This window comes from Chlorocebus sabaeus, unplaced genomic scaffold (genome assembly GCF_047675955.1).
Source record: "Chlorocebus sabaeus isolate Y175 unplaced genomic scaffold, mChlSab1.0.hap1 unalloc_scaffold_1266, whole genome shotgun sequence".
Taxonomy (NCBI): domain Eukaryota; kingdom Metazoa; phylum Chordata; class Mammalia; order Primates; family Cercopithecidae; genus Chlorocebus; species Chlorocebus sabaeus.
In genome coordinates this window covers 1-23359 of record NW_027327042.1, presented here as the reverse complement: position 1 = coordinate 23359, position 23359 = coordinate 1, and the positions used below count along the sequence as shown (strand labels likewise).

At 43.1% G+C, this 23359-nt stretch overlaps 1 long non-coding RNA gene across 1 annotated transcript; it reads left to right on the top strand.

The window, feature by feature from the left end:
* Positions 1 to 983: 983 nt before the first annotated feature.
* On the top strand, positions 984 to 18790 carry LOC140711014 (uncharacterized). Its single transcript, XR_012092163.1, has 2 exons — positions 984 to 1519; positions 18254 to 18790. It is a non-coding gene; the product is annotated as an uncharacterized lncRNA (long non-coding RNA).
* Positions 18791 to 23359: the final 4569 nt, after the last annotated feature.

The window sequence follows — 23359 nt, the reverse complement described above, 5'->3', positions numbered from 1 at the left end:
AGAGGAGTAGTAGGATTGCTGTGATTAGGACAGATCAGACAAATAACGGGGTTTGATACTGGGATATGGCGGGGGGCTTCATGTTGATAATGGTGGTAATGAAGTTGATAGCCCCCAGGATAGAGGAAACTCCTGCTAGGTGGAGGGAGAAAATAACTAAGTCTACGGAGGCCCCTGGGTGAGAGAGGTTTCCTGCTAAGGGGGGGTATACTGTTCAACCTGTTCCAGCGCCAGCCTCGATTATGGTTGATGCCATTAGCAGCAGGAAGGAGGGGGGAAGAAGTCAGAAGCTCATATTATTTAGACGGGGAAATGCTATGTCAGGAGCACCAATTATCAAGGGTACTAGTCAGTTCCCGAACCCCCCGATTATAATGGGTATAACTATGAAGAAAATTATAATAAATGCATGGGCTGTTACAATGACATTATAGATATGGTCACTGCCTAGTAAACTACCGGGTTGGCCTAATTCAGCTCGAATGAGAAGGCTTAGAGCTGTACCTATGATTCCAGCTCATGCACCGAATAGTAGGTATAGAGTTCCGATGTCTTTATGGTTTGTTGAAAAGAGTCAACGATTAATGAACATGGGTGGAGGAAGGGTAAAATGGCTGAGTAAGCATTAGGCTGTAAACCTGAAGACAGAGGTCTGATCCTCTTTTTGCCAGCCCCGAGGTGATTTTCATGTTAAATTGCAAGTTTAAAGGAGCAGTTTTAAGTTTCTGCCGGGGCTTCTCCCGCCTTTTTTTCTCGTGGCGGGAGAAGTGGATCAAAGCCAGTTGATTAGGGTGTTTAGCTGTTAACTAAATTTTTATGGGTTTGAGTCCCATTGGTCTAGTAGGGGCTTAGCTTAATTAAAGTGGTTGATTTGCGTTCAATTGATGCAGAGTAGGTTTTTGCAGTCCTTATATGTTTCAGAAATTAAGTGGTCTACTTACTAAGGGCTTTGAAGGCTCTTGGTCTTATTTAACCTAAATTTCTAGGGAATAGTTAGGATTAGGGGGGTGATTGGTAGTAGGAGAGTAGAAATGATGGTGAGTGTGGGGGTGAGGGGTGTGGGTTTTGTGTTTTCAAGTTGTCAGTTCATTTTTGTGTTGTTGGGGGTGGGAAATAGTGATACTGAGACGGTGTAGATTAGGCGTATGTAGAAGTACAGGTTAAGTAGGGTTATGGTGACTATGATGGAGGGGATGACAAAGTTGTTGTTTATTGCAAGTTCTTGAATAGTTATTCATTTAGGTAGGAAGCCGGTTAGTGGGGGTAAACCTCCTAGGGATATAAGGGTGAATATTGTTAGTGGTATGAGTTGGGGTGATTTGTTTCAGGTGAGGGATAGTGTAAGGGTTGTGGTATTTGAGTTCAGATTGAGGAATAGGAATATGGTGGTTGTTAGGGCGATGTATATGGTTAGGTAGAGGGTTGTAATGGTTGGGTTGTATGTTAGCGTTATTATTATTCAGCCTATGTGAGTGATTGAGGAGTATGCTATAATTTTGCGTAATTGTGTTTGGTTTAGGTCTCCTCAGCTGCCTACTATGATGGATAGGGTTGAGAGGGTTATGAGGGCACAGGTGTTGATTGATGGGTGAATTTGACATATAATTGAGATGGGGGCTAGTTTTTGTCATGTGAGGAGGAGTAGGCCAGGAATTAGTGGTGTTCCTTGGGTGACTTCTGGAATTCAGAAGTGGAATGGGGCTATTCCTAGTTTTATGGCAAGGGCAGTTGTTATTATTAACGATGGAAGTTGGTTGGCGGTATTTGTTATTATTCAGTGCCCCGATAGTAGGTTGTTGAGGGTAATTGCTATTATAAGAATTATGGATGCGGTGGATTGTATTAGGAAATACTTGGTGGCGGCTTCTGTGGAGCGGGGGTTTGTTTTTTTGATTAAAATTGGAATGAAGGCTAGTATGTTTATTTCCAGGCCTGCTCAGGCGAGAAATCAGTGTGAGCTCAATAGTGTAGTGAGTGTGCCTGTGATTATTGTGGTGTAGATGATGAGTTGGGCTAGGGGGTTAATTAGTACGGGAAGGGTGTGACCAACATTTTCGGGGTATGGGCCCGATAGCTTATTTAGCTGACCTTACTTTAGGATGGGGTGTGTTAGGTAGCACGGAGAAGTTTGGATTCTCAGGGGTAGGTTCAATGCCTGCAATCTTAGAAATAAGAGGGTTGGGGCCTCTATCATTTACTCTATCAAAGTAACTCTTTTGTCAGACATATTTCTAGGTTTGAGGGGGAATGCTGGAGATTGTAATGGGTGTTAGGATGTTTCATATGAGAAATGCTAGTGTGAGTGGAAGGAAGTTTTTTCATAGTAGATGTATGAGTTGGTCGTAGCGGAATCGGGGGTATGTTGCTCGAGTTCATAAGAATAGGGAGGTTAGGAGGAGCGTTTTGGTGGTAAAGCATGTTGTGAATAATTCTGGCGAGTGGGTGGGGTAGAATGTGCCTAGAAAGATTGTAGTTGTTAGGGCGTTCATTATAATAATGTTTATGTATTCGGCTATAAAGAATAGGGCGAATGGACCTGCGGCATACTCGATGTTAAAGCCTGATACTAGTTCTGATTCGCCTTCTATGAGGTCGAAGGGGGTTCGGTTTGTCTCTGCTAGTGTGGAGGTGAATCATATTATGGCTAGGGGTCATGATGGCAAGAGGAGTCAGATGTGCTCTTGTGTTGTAATGAGTATGTTAAGGTTAAATGAGCCGCTTGTTAGTAAGACTGATAGTAGGATAATAGCGAGGGTAACCTCATATGAAATTGTTTGAGCGACGGCTCGTAGGGCTCCAATTAGGGCGTAGTTTGAGTTTGATGCCCATCCTGATCATAGGATGGAGTGGACGGTTAGGCTGGATATGGCTAGGATGAACAGGAGTCCTAGGTTGAAATTGATTAGAGGGTTAGGTATGGGAAGGGGGGTTCATAGGAGGAGGGCAATGGAGAAGGCTAGGGCGGGTGCGATGGTGTAGAGAGTAGTGGTGGATGTTGAGGGTTTTAGAGGCTCTTTGGTGAAGAGTTTTATTGCATCAGCGAAGGGTTGTAGTAGTCCGTAAGGGCCTACAATGTTGGGTCCTTTGCGTAGTTGTATATAACCTAACAATTTTCGTTCAACAAGTGTAAGGAATGCTATGGCGGTTAGTGTAGATGCAACAAGGAGTATAAGGTTTGCTGTAGTCATAGTGTTAAGAAGAGGGGTTGAACCTCTGGTTTTAAAATTTTAAATTTTATGCAATTGCCGGGCTCTGCCATCTTAACAAACCCTGTTCTTGGGTGGGATTTGTAATGTTTTGTTAAATTAAGATTAGATCATTTATGGGGAGGGGGGCGCTATTGTGAAGTGGGCCCTATTTCTCTTGTCCTTTCGTACAGGGAGAAATGTTGAATAGATAGAAACCGACCTGGATTGCTCCGGTCTGAACTCAGATCACGTAGGACTTTAATCGTTGAACAAACGAACCCTTGATAGCTGCTGCACCATTAGGATGTCCTGATCCAACATCGAGGTCGTAAACTCTATTGTTGATATGGACTCTAGAATAGAATTGCGCTGTTATCCCTGGGGTAACTTGTTCCGTTGATCAAGTTATTGGGTCAATTGCAAGTATTGGTTTGCTTTGGCTTGTGTAGTCTTAGCATGGATTGTTCGGAGGTTTGACTGTGCTCCGAGGTCACCCCAACCAAAATTTTTAGTACAGGCATGGGGGTTTAAAGACCTGTGGGTTTGTGTGGTTTTTAGTTGTACTAGTAAATTGAAGCTCCGCAGGGTCTTCTCGTCTTATTAGTTCATGTCCGTCTCTTCACGGACAGGCCAATTTCACTGGTTGAAAGTAAGAGACAGTTAAACCCTCGTGATGCCATTCATGCGAGTCCCTAATTAGAGAACAAGTGATTATGCTACCTTTGCACGGTCAGGGTACCGCGGCCGTTAAACGTGTGTCACTGGGCAGGCGGTGCCTCTAATACTAGTAATGCTAGAGGTGATGTTTTTGGTAAACAGGCGGGGTTAGTTTTGCCGAGTTCCTTTTACTTTTTATAACCTTCCTTGAGGCATGCCTGTGTTGGATTAACAGTGGAAGTAATGTCAGCTTGTTTGTGTTTGTTGATATTGGACTGTTAAGTGTCGGTGAGGTTTTCGGTCTGACTTAGGCTTATGCGGTGGAGAAAATGTTCATGTTACTTATACTAACATTATTGCTTCTATGAAATGATAGATTGATCCAATGTGAGATGAGGAGTTCAGTTTTATGTTTGGTATTTTTTGGGTAGTTGATGTTGAGCTTGAACGCTTTCTTAATTGATGGCTGCTTTTGGGCCAACTATGGTGGTTATGCTTTTTACTCTCTATATAAGGTTTTTTCCTAGTGTCTAAAGAGCTGTCCCTCTTTAGACTAGCAATTGAGCTTACAAAAGGATTAAGAGGTTCTGTAGGTAAGCTCAAGGTTGAACTAAAATTCTATCTTGGATAACCAGCTATCATCAGGCTCGGTAGGCTTGTCACCTCTACCCATAAATCTTCCCACTATTTTGCTACATAGACGGGTGCGCTCTTTTAGCTGTTTTTGGGTAGCTCGTCTGATTTCGGGGGGTTTGGCTTTAGTTCTCTTTGCGAAACTATTTCTAGTTAATTCATTATGCAAAAGGTACAGAAGTTAGTTCTTGCTATTTTATGCTTGGGTGGTATTATTCTTTCCCTTACGGTACTGTGTCTATAGCGCCGAGTTAGAATTTCTATCACCTATACTTTATGTGGGTGAATGGTTTAGTGTATGGTTGTTTGGTATTAGTGTTAGTTATGTTTGGGGCTAGTGTTGGCTCAAGGTAGTCAAATTGTACTGAGATCTTCCGGGTGTAGGCCGGATGCTTTGCGTTAAGCTATACCTTGATTTATCCAAGTGCACCTTCCGGTACACTTACCGTGTTACGACTTATCCCCTCTATATAGGTATTAGGGTGTTTAGTTAATATAGTCCTTAAGTATATTTGAGGGGAGTGACGGGCGGTGTGTGCGTGCTTTATGGCCTTGTTCAATTAAGCACTCTATTCTTAATTTACTGCTAAATCCTCCTTGGACTCTTAGGTTTCATGAGAGTTATCGTGGGTTTTCTAGGATAGAAAATGTAGCCCATCTTTTTCCGTCTCATAGGCTACACCTTGACCTAACGTTTTTGCGAAAAGGGGTACTTGCGCTCACTTTGTGACCTTTATCAGGGTTTGCTGAAGATGGCGGTATATAGGCTGAGCAAGAGAGGGTGGGGTGGATCGGGGTTTATCGATTATGGGACAGGCTCCTCTAGGGGGGTGAAGCACCGCCAAGTCCTTTGAGTTTCAAGCGGTTGCTTGTAGTATTCTGGCGAGTAGTTTTGTTGGTTTAACTACTGAGGTTTAGGGCTAAGCATAGTGGGGTATCTAATCCCAGTTTGGGTCTTAGCTGTTGTGTATTCAGAGGTTTTAAAGCCACTTTCGTAGTTTATTTTATGTTAGCTAGGATTTTACAGTTTAGGTGGGGTTTAGCTTTAATTAGGCTGGGTCTAAAACACTCTCTACGCCGGTCTCTATTGGCTCGGGTTAATCGTGTGGCCGCGGTGGCTGGCACGAAATTGACCAACCCTTGGTGTAGCATAGCTTAGTTAAACTTTCGTTTATTACTAAAGGTTTGTCACTGCTGTTTCCCGTGGGGGTGTGGCTGAGCAAAGTGTTTTGAGCTGCATGTGCGTGCTTGATACTCACTCCTCTTAGTCATAGTGATTTGTAGGGCGTCTTCACTGGGGCGGGGAGGCTTGCATGTGTAATCTTGCTAAAGGTCAATAGAAAGGCCAGGACCAAACCTATTTGTCTATGGGATGTGTGAATCCATCTAGGCATTTTCAGTGTCTTGCTTTGGGGTAGGTTTAAGCTACGTAGACGAGAAGGTGGGTGTGAATGTAGGTGGCATCTTTGGGGTTGTGGGGGGGGGGGGTGGTTGGTAGGGTAAGCGAAGGTTAGTTGAGGGGTTAGTAGTTAGGGCATGCATACCTAAAAGATGGAAATACAAGCTTTGGCCGGGGGAGCAGGACTTTGTTTTCGGGGTTTGGCAAAGGGTGGTTGGTAGGGTAAGCGAAGGTTAGTTGAGGGGTTAGTAGTTAGGGCATGCATACCTAAAAGATGGAAATACAAGCTTTGGCCGGGGGAGCAGGACTTTGTTTTCGGGGTTTGGCAAAGGGTGGTTGGTAGGGTAAGCGAAGGTTAGTTGAGGGGTTAGTAGTTAGGGCATGCATACCTAAAAGATGGAAATACAAGCTTTGGCCGGGGGAGCAGGACTTTGTTTTCGGGGTTTGGCAAAGGGTGGTTGGTAGGGTAAGCGAAGGTTAGTTGAGGGGTTAGTAGTTAGGGCATGCATACCTAAAAGATGGAAATACAAGCTTTGGCCGGGGGAGCAGGACTTTGTTTTCGGGGTTTGGCAAAGGGTGGTTATGTGAAGGTCAAGGGGGGGGGGGGGTTTGGTTAAGGTTTTTGAATTTTTTTGTAGTGTTGTGGGTTGGTTGTTGTATGTCTTACAAGCATGAATTAAATAACACATCGCTAGTAGTCATGCGGGGCTGGAATATTGAACGTAGGTGCGATTAATAATGGCATGGACTAGGAATCAAAGGCAGGCGCATTCAGGGCGGGATGTGGTGGGAGTCAGCATGTTGCGATGGTGTTGCGTGCAGACCAGAGATAAAAAATACCAAATGCATGGGAAGCTCCAGTGACTGGTTAATAGGGTGATAGACCCGTGATCCATCGAGATGTCTTATTTAAGAGGAACGTGTGGACGGTTTTAGTTGGCATGGCCCTGAGGTAAGAACCAGATGCCGGATACAGCTCATTCTTAGCTACCCCCACGGGTCGTGGGCCCGGAGCGAGGAGGGTAACACTGCTTGTGCGGGATATTGATTTCACGGAGGATGGTGAGTAAGAGAGTTCTAAGTGAGGGGGGTCATCCGTGGTGGGGAGGAAGGTTTGTAGTAGGTATGTACTATTGTACGACAAATAAGGTAATGTATTATGTACGGAGGACGGTCTTGCTGTCTGTGTTGGTGTGTTGTGGGTGGAGTGGGCGGGTTATGGTGTTTCGTGGTTGGGTTGTATGTGAGATCTCTGTTTGGTGGGTATGCTTTTTGGAGGCTGTGGGTGCGGATATGATAGTATGTGTTATGTACAGTTAAGCAGATATAGTACTATATATTATTCATGTTGGCTAGCAGTAATGCACGAATTACATAGCATATTTATGTAAAGGTGCTTGAGTTGTACTGTAGGGTTTGTACAATATAAAAGACAGAAAGTAGTTTAAGCTAGAATGCCAGTTTTGGGTGTTGGTGGTGAAGTCGAGTGCTTTCTTTCTGAGCTGTCCTAGGGGTTATGAGTCTCATCTCTAGTTTACAAGACTAGTGTATTAGTTTATACTACAAGGGCAAGTTCATTTGAGTAGGTTATTTTCGATTAGGGAGGTTAGTGGTATCAGGATTAGAACTGTGGTGAAGTATATTGTGGATGCTAGTTGACCAATAAAAATGAAGGGTTGGCTTACTGGCTGACTTCCGATCCAGGTGAGGGTTAATAGGGTTGTAATTAGGAATCAGAACAGGAATTGGCTAAGTGGGCGGAATATTATGCTTTGTTGTTTGGAATTATGAAGTGTGGGGATAATAGATAGGATGAGGATTGAAAGGAAGAGTGCTAGTACGCCCCCTAGTTTATTAGGAACAGATCGTAGAATTGCGTATGCAAATAGGAAGTATCACTCTGGTTTGATGTGTGGAGGGGTATTTAGTGGGTCGGCTGGGATGTAGTTGTCTGGGTCGTTTAGGAGGTTGGGTGAGAGTAGTGTTAGTGTTGTTAGGATGAAGAGGAGGAGGACTAGGCCTAGGATATCCTTAATTGTGTAGTAGGGGTGGAAGGGGATTTTGTCTGAGTCTGATGAGATTCCGCAGGGGTTGTTTGATCCTGTTTCGTGTAGGAATAGCAGATGGACTATTGTAAGAGCGGTGATAATGAAAGGTAGAATAAAGTGTAGGGTGAAGAATCGTGAAAGGGTGGGGTTGCCAATGGAGTACCCACCTCAGATTCATTGGACGAGGTCGGTCCCGATGTATGGGATTGCTGATAATAGGTTTGTGATCACTGTTGCTCCTCAGAATGATATTTGGCCTCATGGAAGTACGTAGCCTATAAAGGCTGTTGCTATAGTCAAGAATAGAAGTATAATGCCAGTGTTCCAGGTTTTTAGGAGAAGGAATGAGCCATAGTAAAGACCTCGGCCTACGTGTAGAAAGAGGCAGATGAAAAATATGGAGGCGCCGTTGGCGTGGAGGTAGCGAATGATTCAGCCGTGGTTTACGTCTCGGGTGATGTGTGCGATTGAAGAGAAGGCAGAAGAGGTGTCTGGTGAGTAATGTATTGCTAAGAATAGGCCTGTGATGATCTGTAGAATTAGGCAGAATGCGAGGAGTGAGCCGAAGTTTCATCATATGGAAATGTTGGATGGGGTTGGCAGGTCAATGAGGGAGTGGTTAATTATTTTTATAATTGGGTTGGATTTACGTATTGGGGTCATTAGTGCTTTTGTAGTTGAAGTACAACGGTGGTTTTTCATATCATTGGTTATGGCTGTAGTCCATGCAAGAGCAATGACATATATTTTATTTGCGTTGAGTGTATTGTTGGTTATGGGATTTGTTGGATTTTCTTCTAAGCCCTCTCCTATTTATGGGGGGCTAGCATTGATTGTTAGTGGTGTGGTTGGTTGTATGGTAGTTTTAGGTTTTGGGGGGACTTATATAGGTCTGATGTTGTTTTTAATTTATTTGGGGGGTATAATAATTGTTTTTGGTTATACTACAGCGATAGCTATTGAGGAGTACCCTGAGACATGGGGTTCAGGGTTTGGGGTTTTAGGGGGTCTTTTGGTGGGTTTAATAATAGAAGTAGGGTTAGTTCTATGGGTTTCAAGTTCTGATGGGGTAGTGGTAGTTAGTTTTAATAGTATGGGGAGTTGGGTGATTTTTGAGGGAGAGGGGTCAGGGTTAGTTCGGGGGGATTCTATTGGTGCTGGTGCTTTGTACGATTATGGGCGTTGGTTAGTAGTGGTTGCTGGTTGGACATTATTTGTGGGTGTATATATTGTAATTGAGATCACTCGGGGTAATAGGTTATATTATTAGAAGTAGGGTTAGGGTGAGGGGGATGAGAAAGGAGAGGGAGTATAGCTTAATTATGCCTTTTTGGGTGGTGACAGTTTTGGAAGCGGTGGTATGTACATGTGCGATCATCTTGGGTATAGATTTTTCTAGTCATATTGAATCTAGTAGAAGAAGGGCTAGGTTTTGGCTTATGAGTAGGTTTTGATATGGGACTATGCGGTGAATTGTAGTGGGAAAATATCCTAGTATGTTGGAGAATTTAAATATTTGTGATGGGTTGTTTATTTTTAGTTTGTTGGTTATAGAGGTCAGGTCTAGGGTTATTAGGAAACCAAGGATAGTTGCATACAGGGCTGAGAGTTTTAAGTAGTGAGGTATTGTTGGTTGGGGAAGCGAAGTGGGGGGGGATGTTGTTGGTGATAAGGAATCCAGTAATAATGCTGCCCATTGTGAGGCGTTTAATTGGGTTAAGTAGGGTGGGGTTATTTTCGTTAATGTTTATTAGGGTTGAAAAGCGAGGTGGCCCTGTTATGGTGAGGAGAATGATTCGAGTACTATAGGCGCTTGTTAGAGAGGTGGCGATGAAGGTGATAGATAGGGCTCAGGCGTTGGTATATGACGTGTTTGTGGCTTCGATAATGAGATCTTTGGAGTAGAAGCCTGTGAGGAATGGTATTCCTGTGAGTGCTAGGTTGCCGATGAGTAGGGAAGTTGAGGTGAGGGGTATTGTTTTGAATAGGCCTCCTATTTTTCGGATGTCTTGTTCGTTATTTAGGTTATGAATGATGGATCCGGAGCATATGAAAAGTAGGGCTTTGAAGAAGGCGTGAGTACAGATATGCAGGAATGCTAAATATGGTTGATTGATGCCGATGGTAACTATTATTAGGCCTAGTTGGCTTGAGGTGGAGAAGGCTACGATTTTTTTGATGTCGTTTTGTGTGAGGGCGCAGATGGCTATAAATATGGTGGTGATAGCTCCCCAGACATAGTGTGAGGCTTTGAAGTAGTGTGTTGCTTTCTATTAAAGGGTGGAAGCGAATGAGTAAGTACACCCCGGCAACAACCATGGTACTAGAGTGTAGTAGGGCTGAGACTGGAGTTGGGCCTTCTATGGCGGAGGGTAGTCAAGGATGAAGGCCAAGTTGAGCTGATTTTCCTATTGCTGCTAGGAGAAGGCCTATTAGTGGGAGGGAGTTTGGGTTGGGGTTTAGAGTTAGTATTTGTTGTATGTCTCATGAGTTGTAGTGTAGGAGGAAATATGCTATAGCTAGGATGAGGCCAATATCGCCAATGCGATTGTACAGGATTGCTTGGATTGCTGCTGTGTTGGCGTCCGTTCGAGAATATCATCAGCCGATTAATAAGAAAGATATGATTCCTACGCCCTCCCAGCCGATGAAGAGTTGAAAAAGGTTGTTAGCGGTGGTCAAGATTAGTATTGTGATGAGGAAAATAAGGAGATATTTGAAGAATTGGTTGATGTTTGGGTCTGAGCTTATGTATCATAGTGAGAATTCTATAATAGACCAGGTGATGAATAGTGCGATTGGGGTGAATATTACGGAGAAGTAGTCTAGTTTAAAGCTTAGTGTTAGATCTAGTGTTTGAGTTATTATTCAGTGTCAGCTTCAAATGGTTGTTTCTTGGTTTAGGGAGATGTATAGGGTTGTTGGAATAAGGCTGGTAATGAAAGCATATATTATAGTTGTTTTTACATGGTTTGGGTATGATTGTTTTTTGTTGGGGTTGATAAAGGTGGCAATGATTGGGGGGGTTAGGGAGGCGAGGGTTGCTATTATAATGGAGGTGTGCATGGTTATTACTTTTATTTGGAGTTGCACCAATATTTTTGGTTCCTAAAACCAATGGATAGCTGTTATCCTTTAAAAGTTGAGAAAACCATAGTGTTAAGTATGGGGGCATGGGTTAGCAGTCCTTGCGAGTTTTCTCGGTAAATAAGAAGTGGTGAGCTTCTATGGTCAGATTCACAGTCTAGTGTTTTGGTTAAACTATATTTACAGGAGGTAAACCCTAGAATGATGTTGGGGTTAAGGGATAGAAGGATAATTGGGGTGAGGTGTATGAATATTAGTGTATTTTCTCGTGTGAAAGGGGGGTTTTATGTTGATTATGTGGTGTGTGAGTTTTCCTCGTTGTATTGTAATGAATATGTGGAGAGAGTAGAGGGCTGTGATTAGTATGTTAAGTCCTGTTAGTATAATAGTGATGTGGGATCAAGAGAATGAGGCTGTAATCACGAAGAGTTCTCCGATTAGATTAATGGTGGGGGGTAAGGCTAGGTTGGTGAGGTTTGCTGTGAACCATCAGAAGGTTATTAGTGGAAGTAGTGTTTGAAGTCCTCGGGAGAGTATCATAATGCGGCTGTGAGTGCGTTCATAGTTTGAATTAGCTAGGCAGAATAATATAGAGGAAGTAAGTCCGTGGGCAATTATGAGGGTGATTGCGCCGGAAAAAGCTTCAGGGGGTTTGAATGAGAGAGGCTATGATTACTAGGGATATATGGCTTACAGAAGAGTATGCGATGAGTGATTTTAGGTCTGTTTGTCGTAGACCAGATTGAGCTTGTTATAATTATGCCTCATAGGGCTAGCATGAGGAAGGGGTAGGCTATGTACTCTGTTAGAGGGTTGAGAATAGAGGTGAGTCGTATTATGCCATAGCCGCCTAGTTTTTAGGAGTACTGCCGGCGAGGACTATTGAGCCTGCGATAGGAGCTTCAACATGGGCTTTGGGGAGTCACAGGTGTAAGCCATATAAGGGTATTTTTGTTATGAAAGCCATTATGCATGCCAGTCAGATGAGGTTGTGTGATCAAGTGGTTGTTAGTTTTTTGGTCTGTGAGTGTTAGTAGTATGATATTTAATGAGCCTGTGTTATTGTAGGTGTAGGTTAATATGATGAGCAGGGGTAGAGAGCCAGTTAGTGTATAGAATAGAAAGTATGTGCTTGCGTTGAGGGCGTTCTGCTTGGGTACCTCATTTAGTGATGATGATTAGGGTGGGAATAAGGGTGGTTTCAAATAAGATATAGAATAAAGATCAATTCTGTGGCTATGAATGTTTAGAATTAGGGTGATTTGAAGGAAAATTATTGTGGATTAGGTAGAGTTTTTTTTTTTGTGAGGGGGGCTGATTGCATAGGTGGTATTGGCTAGCTATCATCATGAGAGGTAGGAGTCAAGCGGTTAGTGTTAAAAAGAGGTGTTGTTAGTGGGTCGGAGGATAGGTAGGTTGAGTGATTAAGGAGGTTGTTATTGGTTTGATTAAAAAAATAACAAGGGAATAAGGTGTAGTTAAGTTAATTCAGATTATGTTGTTTGTAGAGAATCATGTTATTGGTAGTAATATAGTTGTTGGAACAATTATTTTTAACATTGAAGCAGGTTTAAGTTGTGAATGTAATCTAGACCATATGTATTGGAGATTGAGACTAGTAGGGCAAGGCCTACTGCTGTTTCGCAAGCAGCAAATACTAGTAGGATGATCGGTATGATATTGGTTAGGGGGGAGTGTGCATTTGAGGCTATGAGAGCGATTATGATGAAGAGTGATATTATTATTCCTTCTAGGCAGAGGAGGGAGGCTATCAGGTGTGAGCGATAGACCAGCATTCCCAGGAGTGAGATGGCGAATGCTAGTGTAATATTCATGAAGATAGGTGACATTTGGTTAGTATGATAATCATAATTTAATGAGTCGAAATCATTTGTTTTGTTTAAACTACTTACCAATTCGGCTCAATCTAGTCCTTTTTGGGATCATTCGTAGGCTAGACTGAGGGTTAGGATGGTGATGAGTGTGATGGATGATTTAATTATTATTGGGAGGTTTGTTGTTTGGAGAGCCCATGGTAGGGACAATAGTAGGGCGATTTCTAAGTCGAATAGTAGGAAGGTAATGGCAACTAGGAAGAATTTTATTGAAAATGGGATGCGAGCGGGGTTTAGTGGGTCAAAGCCACACTCATAAGGGTTTGTTTTTTCTGCATAGGAGTTAAGTTGGGGTAATCAGAATATGGCAGTTATTAGTAGTGAGGTTAAAAGGGTGTTGATTGTTAGGGCTGAGTACTAGGTTGATTACTCCTTTTTGAACATTGTCAAAGCTAATTGATTGGAAGTCAATTGTACTGGTCATACTAAAAGAGTAGGATCCTCATCAGTAAATAGAGATATAAAGGAGTAATCATACGACGTCTACGAAGTGTCAATATCAAGTGGCAGCCTCAAAGCCGAAGTGGTGATTTGGTGTGAAGTGGAATAATAGTTGGCGAATGAGGCAGATAAGGAGGAAAGTGGATCCAATGATGACGTGGAGTCCATGGAATCCCGTAGCGATAAAGAATGTTGAGCCATAGATGCCGTCGGAGATGGTGAAGGGTGCTTCAAAGTACTCTGAGATCTGTAGTAGGGTGAAGTAGATGCCTAGTAGAATTGTAATGAGTAGGGCTTGGGTTGTTTGTTTTCGATTGTTGTTTATAAGGCTGTGGTGAGCTCAGGTAATTGTGACTCCTGATGCTAATAATACGGAGGTGTTTAGAAGGGGTACTTCTAAGGGATCTAATGGGGTAATACCTGTTGGTGGTCAGTGGCCTCCTAAATAGGGGGTTGGGGCTAGGCTTGAGTGGTAGAATGCTCAGAAGAACCCGGTAAAGAAGAAGATTTCCGAGATAATGAATAGGACTATGCCATAGCGAAGGTTTTTTTGAACGGGTGTCGTGTGATGTCCTTGATAGGTGCTTTCTCGTACGACATCGCGTCATCATTGGTGAAGGGTTAGTGTTATGGTTAGTAGGCCTAGTGTCAATAGAGTGGTAGAATAGAAGTGGAATCACATGACTAAGCCGGATGTTATTAGGAGGGTTGACAGAGCTCCTGTTAGTGGTCAAGGGCTGGGTTTGACTATGTGATAAGCATGGAATTGGTGGGTCATTAGGTGTTGTTGTGTAAATAGAGGCTAACTAGAAGTGTGAAAACATAGGCTTGGATTAAAGCAACTGCGATCTCTAGGATGGTGAGTAGTATTAGAAGTGTAAAGGTTAGTAAAGCAGCGGGGGGGCTGATACTTAGTAGTGTTAGTGCAGTGTTTCCGATTAGGTGTATTAGCAGGTGGCCGGCCGTGATGTTGGCAGTTAAGCGTACAGCTAGGGCCACTGGTTGAATAATCAAGCTAATGGTTTCGATTATTACTAGTATGGGAATGAGTAATGTTGGTGTGCCTTGTGGTAGGAGGTGAGCTAGGGAGTTTTTGGTTTTAAAGCGAAGGCCTGTGATTGCTGTGCCGGCTCATAAGGGGATTGCTATAGCGAGGTTTATAGATAGTTGGGTGGTAGGTGTAAATGAGTGGGGTAGAAGTCCTAGGAGATTAGTTGTGGTGATAAAGGTGATTAGAGACATTAGTATTAGGGACCAGGTTCGCCCCTTAGCATTGTGGGTTATTATTATTTGCTTTAGAGCGAGTAGTACTAGGTTACGTTGAATAGTGGTTAGTCGGTTGTTAATGAGGTGTTTGGAAGTTGGAATTAGTAGTACGGGGAATATGATGATGGGGATTGTAGCAGGTTGGTTTAGGATTATTGGAGTTGCGAATAAGGTAAATAAATTTTCGTTCATTTTAGTTGTCAGTGGTTATTGGGGGTTTGCTTGTCAGAGTTTTTTTGTTGGGGGGATTGATAGTAACATATGTCTAGCAGTTTTAGTTGTGTAATAAGATATAGTGTAGGGAGTATTGTTGTAATAGTGATAAATCATGTGGATGTGTCTAATTGAGGCATTTCGCTGCAGAGGGTATGCCCCTCAATTTTTAACTTAAAAGGTTAACGCTAGAATAGCTGTGCAGTGCATTTGTATAGTGGAAAGGGAGTGGGGTATTTATAGGGTAAACACAGGTCCTATTTCAAAGATTTTTAATGGGATTAGTTCTGCGACGATAGGTATGAAGCTGTGGTTAGCTCCACAGATTTCTGAGCATTGTCCATAATAGACGCCTGGTCGTGTGGCGGTAAATGTGGTTTGATTTAAGCGTCCGGGTACTGCATCTGTTTTTAAACCTAGTGTGGGAATAGTTCATGAGTGTAGGACATCTTGAGATGTGATTATTATACGGACGGGGGCTTCAATTGGGAGAACCACTCGGTTGTCAACTTCTAGAAGTCGAAGGTCTCCTGGGTTTAAGAATAATGGAGGCAGTATGTAAGAATTAAAGATGAGGCCTCCGTAGTCTGTGTATTCGTAGGTTCAGTATCATTGATGTCCAATTGATTTAATAGTAAAGGAGGGGTTGTTGATTTCGTCTGTCAGGTACAGAATGCGTAGAGATGGTAGGGCAATCAGGATTAGAATGATTGCGGGTAAGATGGTTCAAGTGGTCTCTATCTCCTGGGCGTCTGTAATGTTGGTATTGGTTAGTTTTGTTGTGAGTGTTGAGGATAGGGCGTATAGGACTAAAAAGCTAATTAAAGAGATAGTTATAAATGCATAGTCGTGGAAGGTGATTAGCTCTTCTATGACAGGGGATGTAGCATCTTGTAGACCTAGTTGAACTGGGTGGGCCATGTAAGATATATAGGGTTATAGCCTATAATTTGGTTTCGACAAAGCCATGAAATAGTTTTTCTAATATCTCATTGAAAAAGTTATAGGGGTTATAGGATTGGCTTGAAACCGGTTTTAGGGGGTTCGATTCCCCCCTTTTTCGCTCAATTTAATGTAGGTTGGTTCTTCAAATGTGTGGTAAGGCGGGGGACAGCCATTTAATCATTCGAGGTTGGTGGGGGATTGTTCGGCCATTGATACTTTGCGTTTTGAGGCGAAGGCCTCTCAGATCATGTAGATTATTAGGATTACTGCTACTAGTGAAATAAAAGAGCCAATGGACGATAGAATATTTCATGTGGTATAAGCATCGGGGTAGTCAGAATAGCGTCGGGGTATTCCGGATAGGCCAAGGAAGTGTTGTGGAAAAAAGGTTAAATTTACGCCTGTGAATATAATAATAAAGTGGGCTTTGGCATAGGTTTGGTCTAATGTGTAGCCTGAAAATAAAGGGAATCAGTGGACAAAGCCCCCTATAATGGCAAAAACAGCTCCTATTGACAAAACATAGTGGAAATGGGCGACAACATAGTATGTATCGTGTAGTACAATATCTAGGGATGAGTTTGCTAAGATAATACCGGTGAGACCCCCTATGGTGAATAGAAAAATAAAGCCTAGGGCTCAAAGTATTGCGGCAGATCATTTGATATTGCCTCCATGAAGTGTAGCAAGTCAGCTGAAAACTTTAACTCCAGTAGGAATTGCAATGATTATAGTAGCAGAGGTAAAGTAGGCCCGTGTGTCCACATCTATACCCACTGTAAATATATGATGGGCTCATACAATAAATCCTAGGAACCCGATTGACATTATAGCCCAGGTTATACCTATATATCCAAATGGCTCTTTCTTCCCGGAGTAGTAAGTTACGATGTGGGAGATTATTCCGAACCCGGGGAGAATGAGGATGTAGACTTCAGGGTGACCAAAGAATCAAAATAGGTGTTGGTATAGGATAGGGTCTCCCCCTCCAGTAGGATCAAAGAAGGTAGTGTTGAGGTTGCGGTCTGTTAATAGTATAGTAATGCCGGCAGCTAAGACTGGCAGGGAGAGGAGTAGTAGGATTGCTGTGATTAGGACAGATCAGACAAATAACGGGGTTTGATACTGGGATATGGCGGGGGGCTTCATGTTGATAATGGTGGTAATGAAGTTGATAGCCCCCAGGATAGAGGAAACTCCTGCTAGGTGGAGGGAGAAAATAACTAAGTCTACGGAGGCCCCTGGGTGAGAGAGGTTTCCTGCTAAGGGGGGGTATACTGTTCAACCTGTTCCAGCGCCAGCCTCGATTATGGTTGATGCCATTAGCAGCAGGAAGGAGGGGGGAAGAAGTCAGAAGCTCATATTATTTAGACGGGGAAATGCTATGTCAGGAGCACCAATTATCAAGGGTACTAGTCAGTTCCCGAACCCCCCGATTATAATGGGTATAACTATGAAGAAAATTATAATAAATGCATGGGCTGTTACAATGACATTATAGATATGGTCACTGCCTAGTAAACTACCGGGTTGGCCTAATTCAGCTCGAATGAGAAGGCTTAGAGCTGTACCTATGATTCCAGCTCATGCACCGAATAGTAGGTATAGAGTTCCGATGTCTTTATGGTTTGTTGAAAAGAGTCAACGATTAATGAACATGGGTGGAGGAAGGGTAAAATGGCTGAGTAAGCATTAGGCTGTAAACCTGAAGACAGAGGTCTGATCCTCTTTTTGCCAGCCCCGAGGTGATTTTCATGTTAAATTGCAAGTTTAAAGGAGCAGTTTTAAGTTTCTGCCGGGGCTTCTCCCGCCTTTTTTTCTCGTGGCGGGAGAAGTGGATCAAAGCCAGTTGATTAGGGTGTTTAGCTGTTAACTAAATTTTTATGGGTTTGAGTCCCATTGGTCTAGTAGGGGCTTAGCTTAATTAAAGTGGTTGATTTGCGTTCAATTGATGCAGAGTAGGTTTTTGCAGTCCTTATATGTTTCAGAAATTAAGTGGTCTACTTACTAAGGGCTTTGAAGGCTCTTGGTCTTATTTAACCTAAATTTCTAGGGAATAGTTAGGATTAGGGGGGTGATTGGTAGTAGGAGAGTAGAAATGATGGTGAGTGTGGGGGTGAGGGGTGTGGGTTTTGTGTTTTCAAGTTGTCAGTTCATTTTTGTGTTGTTGGGGGTGGGAAATAGTGATACTGAGACGGTGTAGATTAGGCGTATGTAGAAGTACAGGTTAAGTAGGGTTATGGTGACTATGATGGAGGGGATGACAAAGTTGTTGTTTATTGCAAGTTCTTGAATAGTTATTCATTTAGGTAGGAAGCCGGTTAGTGGGGGTAAACCTCCTAGGGATATAAGGGTGAATATTGTTAGTGGTATGAGTTGGGGTGATTTGTTTCAGGTGAGGGATAGTGTAAGGGTTGTGGTATTTGAGTTCAGATTGAGGAATAGGAATATGGTGGTTGTTAGGGCGATGTATATGGTTAGGTAGAGGGTTGTAATGGTTGGGTTGTATGTTAGCGTTATTATTATTCAGCCTATGTGAGTGATTGAGGAGTATGCTATAATTTTGCGTAATTGTGTTTGGTTTAGGCCTCCTCAGCTGCCTACTATGATGGATAGGGTTGAGAGGGTTATGAGGGCACAGGTGTTGATTGATGGGTGAATTTGACATATAATTGAGATGGGGGCTAGTTTTTGTCATGTGAGGAGGAGTAGGCCAGGAATTAGTGGTGTTCCTTGGGTGACTTCTGGAATTCAGAAGTGGAATGGGGCTATTCCTAGTTTTATGGCAAGGGCAGTTGTTATTATTAACGATGGAAGTTGGTTGGCGGTATTTGTTATTATTCAGTGCCCCGATAGTAGGTTGTTGAGGGTAATTGCTATTATAAGAATTATGGATGCGGTGGATTGTATTAGGAAATACTTGGTGGCGGCTTCTGTGGAGCGGGGGTTTGTTTTTTTGATTAAAATTGGAATGAAGGCTAGTATGTTTATTTCCAGGCCTGCTCAGGCGAGAAATCAGTGTGAGCTCAATAGTGTAGTGAGTGTGCCTGTGATTATTGTGGTGTAGATGATGAGTTGGGCTAGGGGGTTAATTAGTACGGGAAGGGTGTGACCAACATTTTCGGGGTATGGGCCCGATAGCTTATTTAGCTGACCTTACTTTAGGATGGGGTGTGTTAGGTAGCACGGAGAAGTTTGGATTCTCAGGGGTAGGTTCAATGCCTGCAATCTTAGAAATAAGAGGGTTGGGGCCTCTATCATTTACTCTATCAAAGTAACTCTTTTGTCAGACATATTTCTAGGTTTGAGGGGGAATGCTGGAGATTGTAATGGGTGTTAGGATGTTTCATATGAGAAATGCTAGTGTGAGTGGAAGGAAGTTTTTTCATAGTAGATGTATGAGTTGGTCGTAGCGGAATCGGGGGTATGTTGCTCGAGTTCATAAGAATAGGGAGGTTAGGAGGAGCGTTTTGGTGGTAAAGCATGTTGTGAATAATTCTGGCGAGTGGGTGGGGTAGAATGTGCCTAGAAAGATTGTAGTTGTTAGGGCGTTCATTATAATAATGTTTATGTATTCGGCTATAAAGAATAGGGCGAATGGACCTGCGGCATACTCGATGTTAAAGCCTGATACTAGTTCTGATTCGCCTTCTATGAGGTCGAAGGGGGTTCGGTTTGTCTCTGCTAGTGTGGAGGTGAATCATATTATGGCTAGGGGTCATGATGGCAAGAGGAGTCAGATGTGCTCTTGTGTTGTAATGAGTATGTTAAGGTTAAATGAGCCGCTTGTTAGTAAGACTGATAGTAGGATAATAGCGAGGGTAACCTCATATGAAATTGTTTGAGCGACGGCTCGTAGGGCTCCAATTAGGGCGTAGTTTGAGTTTGATGCCCATCCTGATCATAGGATGGAGTGGACGGTTAGGCTGGATATGGCTAGGATGAACAGGAGTCCTAGGTTGAAATTGATTAGAGGGTTAGGTATGGGAAGGGGGGTTCATAGGAGGAGGGCAATGGAGAAGGCTAGGGCGGGTGCGATGGTGTAGAGAGTAGTGGTGGATGTTGAGGGTTTTAGAGGCTCTTTGGTGAAGAGTTTTATTGCATCAGCGAAGGGTTGTAGTAGTCCGTAAGGGCCTACAATGTTGGGTCCTTTGCGTAGTTGTATATAACCTAACAATTTTCGTTCAACAAGTGTAAGGAATGCTATGGCGGTTAGTGTAGATGCAACAAGGAGTATAAGGTTTGCTGTAGTCATAGTGTTAAGAAGAGGGGTTGAACCTCTGGTTTTAAAATTTTAAATTTTATGCAATTGCCGGGCTCTGCCATCTTAACAAACCCTGTTCTTGGGTGGGATTTGTAATGTTTTGTTAAATTAAGATTAGATCATTTATGGGGAGGGGGGCGCTATTGTGAAGTGGGCCCTATTTCTCTTGTCCTTTCGTACAGGGAGAAATGTTGAATAGATAGAAACCGACCTGGATTGCTCCGGTCTGAACTCAGATCACGTAGGACTTTAATCGTTGAACAAACGAACCCTTGATAGCTGCTGCACCATTAGGATGTCCTGATCCAACATCGAGGTCGTAAACTCTATTGTTGATATGGACTCTAGAATAGAATTGCGCTGTTATCCCTGGGGTAACTTGTTCCGTTGATCAAGTTATTGGGTCAATTGCAAGTATTGGTTTGCTTTGGCTTGTGTAGTCTTAGCATGGATTGTTCGGAGGTTTGACTGTGCTCCGAGGTCACCCCAACCAAAATTTTTAGTACAGGCATGGGGGTTTAAAGACCTGTGGGTTTGTGTGGTTTTTAGTTGTACTAGTAAATTGAAGCTCCGCAGGGTCTTCTCGTCTTATTAGTTCATGTCCGTCTCTTCACGGACAGGCCAATTTCACTGGTTGAAAGTAAGAGACAGTTAAACCCTCGTGATGCCATTCATGCGAGTCCCTAATTAGAGAACAAGTGATTATGCTACCTTTGCACGGTCAGGGTACCGCGGCCGTTAAACGTGTGTCACTGGGCAGGCGGTGCCTCTAATACTAGTAATGCTAGAGGTGATGTTTTTGGTAAACAGGCGGGGTTAGTTTTGCCGAGTTCCTTTTACTTTTTATAACCTTCCTTGAGGCATGCCTGTGTTGGATTAACAGTGGAAGTAATGTCAGCTTGTTTGTGTTTGTTGATATTGGACTGTTAAGTGTCGGTGAGGTTTTCGGTCTGACTTAGGCTTATGCGGTGGAGAAAATGTTCATGTTACTTATACTAACATTATTGCTTCTATGAAATGATAGATTGATCCAATGTGAGATGAGGAGTTCAGTTTTATGTTTGGTATTTTTTGGGTAGTTGATGTTGAGCTTGAACGCTTTCTTAATTGATGGCTGCTTTTGGGCCAACTATGGTGGTTATGCTTTTTACTCTCTATATAAGGTTTTTTCCTAGTGTCTAAAGAGCTGTCCCTCTTTAGACTAGCAATTGAGCTTACAAAAGGATTAAGAGGTTCTGTAGGTAAGCTCAAGGTTGAACTAAAATTCTATCTTGGATAACCAGCTATCATCAGGCTCGGTAGGCTTGTCACCTCTACCCATAAATCTTCCCACTATTTTGCTACATAGACGGGTGCGCTCTTTTAGCTGTTTTTGGGTAGCTCGTCTGATTTCGGGGGGTTTGGCTTTAGTTCTCTTTGCGAAACTATTTCTAGTTAATTCATTATGCAAAAGGTACAGAAGTTAGTTCTTGCTATTTTATGCTTGGGTGGTATTATTCTTTCCCTTACGGTACTGTGTCTATAGCGCCGAGTTAGAATTTCTATCACCTATACTTTATGTGGGTGAATGGTTTAGTGTATGGTTGTTTGGTATTAGTGTTAGTTATGTTTGGGGCTAGTGTTGGCTCAAGGTAGTCAAATTGTACTGAGATCTTCCGGGTGTAGGCCGGATGCTTTGCGTTAAGCTATACCTTGATTTATCCAAGTGCACCTTCCGGTACACTTACCGTGTTACGACTTATCCCCTCTATATAGGTATTAGGGTGTTTAGTTAATATAGTCCTTAAGTATATTTGAGGGGAGTGACGGGCGGTGTGTGCGTGCTTTATGGCCTTGTTCAATTAAGCACTCTATTCTTAATTTACTGCTAAATCCTCCTTGGACTCTTAGGTTTCATGAGAGTTATCGTGGGTTTTCTAGGATAGAAAATGTAGCCCATCTTTTTCCGTCTCATAGGCTACACCTTGACCTAACGTTTTTGCGAAAAGGGGTACTTGCGCTCACTTTGTGACCTTTATCAGGGTTTGCTGAAGATGGCGGTATATAGGCTGAGCAAGAGAGGGTGGGGTGGATCGGGGTTTATCGATTATGGGACAGGCTCCTCTAGGGGGGTGAAGCACCGCCAAGTCCTTTGAGTTTCAAGCGGTTGCTTGTAGTATTCTGGCGAGTAGTTTTGTTGGTTTAACTACTGAGGTTTAGGGCTAAGCATAGTGGGGTATCTAATCCCAGTTTGGGTCTTAGCTGTTGTGTATTCAGAGGTTTTAAAGCCACTTTCGTAGTTTATTTTATGTTAGCTAGGATTTTACAGTTTAGGTGGGGTTTAGCTTTAATTAGGCTGGGTCTAAAACACTCTCTACGCCGGTCTCTATTGGCTCGGGTTAATCGTGTGGCCGCGGTGGCTGGCACGAAATTGACCAACCCTTGGTGTAGCATAGCTTAGTTAAACTTTCGTTTATTACTAAAGGTTTGTCACTGCTGTTTCCCGTGGGGGTGTGGCTGAGCAAAGTGTTTTGAGCTGCATGTGCGTGCTTGATACTCACTCCTCTTAGTCATAGTGATTTGTAGGGCGTCTTCACTGGGGCGGGGAGGCTTGCATGTGTAATCTTGCTAAAGGTCAATAGAAAGGCCAGGACCAAACCTATTTGTCTATGGGATGTGTGAATCCATCTAGGCATTTTCAGTGTCTTGCTTTGGGGTAGGTTTAAGCTACGTAGACGAGAAGGTGGGTGTGAATGTAGGTGGCATCTTTGGGGTTGTGGGGGGGGGGGGTGGTTGGTAGGGTAAGCGAAGGTTAGTTGAGGGGTTAGTAGTTAGGGCATGCATACCTAAAAGATGGAAATACAAGCTTTGGCCGGGGGAGCAGGACTTTGTTTTCGGGGTTTGGCAAAGGGTGGTTGGTAGGGTAAGCGAAGGTTAGTTGAGGGGTTAGTAGTTAGGGCATGCATACCTAAAAGATGGAAATACAAGCTTTGGCCGGGGGAGCAGGACTTTGTTTTTCGGGGTTTGGCAAAGGGTGGTTGGTAGGGTAAGCGAAGGTTAGTTGAGGGTTAGTAGTTAGGGCATGCATACCTAAAAGATGGAAATACAAGCTTTGGCCGGGGGGAGCAGGACTTTGTTTTCGGGGTTTGGCAAAGGGTGGTTGGTAGGGTAAGCGAAGGTTAGTTGAGGGGTTAGTAGTTAGGGCATGCATACCTAAAAGATGGAAATACAAGCTTTGGCCGGGGGAGCAGGACTTTGTTTTCGGGGTTTGGCAAAGGGTGGTTGGTAGGGTAAGCGAAGGTTAGTTGAGGGGTTAGTAGTTAGGGCATGCATACCTAAAAGAT